We start from the raw sequence: 3,308 nt of genomic DNA, 5'->3' as shown, positions 1-3,308 counted from the left end.
CATGTCCTCAGATCACCACATCCATGAATCTTATCTTAAGCCTTCCTCTTTTACTCTTACCTGCCACCTCCATCCTTAGCATCCGTCTCCAAGTATACCCAGAATCCCTCCTAAGCACATGTCCAAAGCAACGCAAGCTCACCTTTCTGTACTTGTCTCCAAACCATATGACCTGAGCTGACACTCTAATATGTTGATTACTAAGCCTGTCCATCCTCAGCACACCCAATGCAAATCCTAACATCTGAAACTCAGCCAGATCCTGTTATGACTCCTGTAATTGTGTCAGTGCCATAGTCTCCAAACTATATAACATAGCTTTTCTCACTACAGTCTTGTAGACCTTACCTTTCAGTGTTAGTGGAACACGTCTGTCACAAATCACTCCTGACACTCATCTACAACCACTCCACCATGCACACACTGTCTTTTTCACCTCCTTTCCACACCCACCATTACTCTGAAATTTTGCTCCCAAGTATTTAACATCATACACCTTTGCAAACTTTACTTTCTGCAGTCTCACCATTCCTCTAGCCTCCGTGTCATTCACACACATATATTCTGTCTTAGTCCTTATGCAGTTCATTACTCTTCTCTGTATAGCATAACTCCACCTCTCCAATGTCTCCTAAACATGTTCTCTACTGTCAATACAGTTCACAATATCTTCCACAAAAATCATAGTCCATGACTTCTGTGTGATCTCCTGTGTCAACCTGTCCATCAGCATTGCAAAGAGATGTCATGATGTTTTTACATACAATGTAAGGAATGTCACTGTTGTCAGTCATATATTGCATGAGATTACATCAACCTGTCTGACAGGCCAGTGTGTGCCCATGGCCTGTTGCAAGGAATACATATCTAATTATCCGATGTAGTTGACATTAGCAGTGTTTGCTGAAGACATGAGGACAGTGTTAAATAGGCTGCTGTAAAATGCTCAGTATAACATCCACCAATAACTCACACACATATACCAAGTTGAATACAGTGAGATTAGAACATCTACCTATAGGTTCATGGGTGTGTACTAGGTTAATGGCCCTAGAGCCTTTACAAGCCTAGCCTATACGATTACCCTGGCATCTTGCCATCCGACCGTACTTCTCAGTGTCTCTGTCGAGTAGAACCTCTGGTGTGATCCCCAGGGTGAATTTTATATTTCCCATCCACTCAAGATTTCTCTTGAAGAGGGCCAGTGAGGTGCTCTGCTTGACATGTATGGGAAGTCTGTTCCATAGCATGGGCATTCTCTGGGTTATGAACCTGTCCCTTCAGCATGTTCAGTTGATTGTGGTAATGAGGTTGAGGTCTCTGGAGCATGTGGTGTGGTGGGATTGGGATTTCTTTAGATGTAGCATTTCTAACAGAGCTGGGTCAGACATGGCTTTGCAAGTCACGCAGAGATTGCCTCTAAGTAGGCGATATGAGACAGAGAATAGTTGTAGTTTTTTGAGTCTGTCCATATAGGACAAGTGTGTAAGGCCTAGGATCCTCTTTCTGAGGTACTTTTGCAGCTTTTCCAGTTGTTGCAGGTGTCTAGTGAGGTACATGCCAAATGGGGCATTGTACTTGATGATTGGCCTAATGAAGGAAGAGTAGAGGGAAACAATGACCTCTTTCTTCCTGGATGCAAAACCCTTAATAATGAGATGTGCCACAAAGAAGGACTTTCTAACCACAGTGGCAATGTGTTAGTCAAAAGAGAGGTTGCTGTCAACCTGTGTTCACAGATCTCTTATAATGCCTTCTGTGTTCAGTGGACTATCATTGATGTGGTAGTCCATGGGAACCAGGTTTTTCCCAAAGGGGGTGATGACACATTCTTTGGCATTGAGCTTAAGGCCATGATTCTAACACTAGTCATTGGTCTCAGTGAGGCCTTTTTGTAGGATATCAACTTCACTTGGGGAGTTAATAATAGCTCCCAACTTGCAATCATTTGGAAATTTTGTCAGCCACAGTCCCTTCGTGTTGGCCTGGACTTCGGAGAAGTGGATACCAAACAGGAGAGGACCTAGGGCCAAACCCTGTGGGACTCCACTCGTGACTGGTCAGCAGTCTAGCTTGGAGTCAGCTACTTTCACACTGTGGGTTCTATCTGTGTGCCAGTTTGCAAGCTACCTAGTGATATAAGGGTTGATGCCTAGCTTAGTGAGTTTTTTCTATGATTCCTGAGTGGGGAATGTTAACAAAGGACTTGGCCATATCAGGGTAGGCTGTATGAACCACCTTGCCTTCATCCACAGCTCTGGTGACTGACTCAAAGAAGTCAACCAGGTTGAGCAGGCATGATCTACCCTTCACAAACTCAAACTGTGTGGGATCCAGAGTTTGGAGATTCCCTATATCCTTGTTTATTAGGTCCATGATGATATGTTCCATAGCTTTGCATATCAGACTCATCAGGCTAATGGGGCAATGGCTCCCAGGGTCTGTAGTTGCTCCTCCTTTGTGGAGAGGGATGACTGTAGCATTGCGCCATTCGGTAGGGACAAAGCCTGTGGTGAGGCTGTGATTGAACAGGGCATGCAGGTGAGGTGCCAGTTCACTTTGTAGTTCATGTAGAACACAGCCAGGGATATTGTCAGGTCCCATAGAAGCTGTATTGTGTGTACAGACTAGAGGACACAGTACTTAGGTTCATAGGTTGGTACTAGGCTATCAGCCCAAGGGCCTAAGTAAGTCTATCCAACAAGGTTCCTTGGCTTACGCCACCCAAGAAAGTTACTTTCCTTTGCCCCTGTCGAGCAGAGCCACAGAAGTGATCCCGGGGTGTATTTCCTATTTCCCATCCACTCATCAAGATTTTTCTTGAAGAGTGCTAATGAGGAACTTTGCTTGACATAGATGGGTAGCTTGTTCCAGAGTATAGGAAGTCTCTGGAATAGGTATCTATCCCTCCAGCATGTCCTGTTTATTGTGGTGACAAGGTTTATAGGTTCATAGAAAAAAAAGTGTCCGCTGCCAAAACCCAGGATTGAACCAGGGACCTTTAGATCTTCAGTCTAACGCTCTTCCAACTGAGCTATTTTGGCTTAATGCATACTCCATGCCACAAGTCTGACTTTAACAGGACTGCAGCTGATCTTATAATACATGACATCAGCAGGCTGTTTGGAGGATAAGAGGTTGCAGGGCAGCTACAAATGGATGAGTTTGCAAGCACAAAAGCAATGCAAAACCATGCCATTTTCCAAGGAAGTTTTGAGTACACACCCACTCTTCTTCAGGGTGACACACACACACACACACACACACACACACACACACACACACACACACACACATCTGCAATGAGA

General features: G+C 44.5%; 1 non-coding gene across 1 annotated transcript; it reads right to left on the bottom strand.

Moving 5' to 3' along the window:
• Positions 1-2,971: 2,971 nt before the first annotated feature.
• Positions 2,972-3,044, bottom strand: TRNAF-GAA. The gene has a single exon. It is a non-coding gene; the product is annotated as a tRNA-Phe (tRNA).
• Between the last annotated feature and the right edge of the window lie 264 nt (positions 3,045-3,308).

This window comes from Protopterus annectens, chromosome 2.part2 (genome assembly GCF_019279795.1).
Source record: "Protopterus annectens isolate FY-2018-M chromosome 2.part2, PAN1.0, whole genome shotgun sequence".
Taxonomy (NCBI): Eukaryota; Metazoa; Chordata; order Ceratodontiformes; family Protopteridae; genus Protopterus; species Protopterus annectens.
Note: the sequence above shows the minus strand (reverse complement) of the source record. Positions and strands in the feature narration are given on the sequence as shown.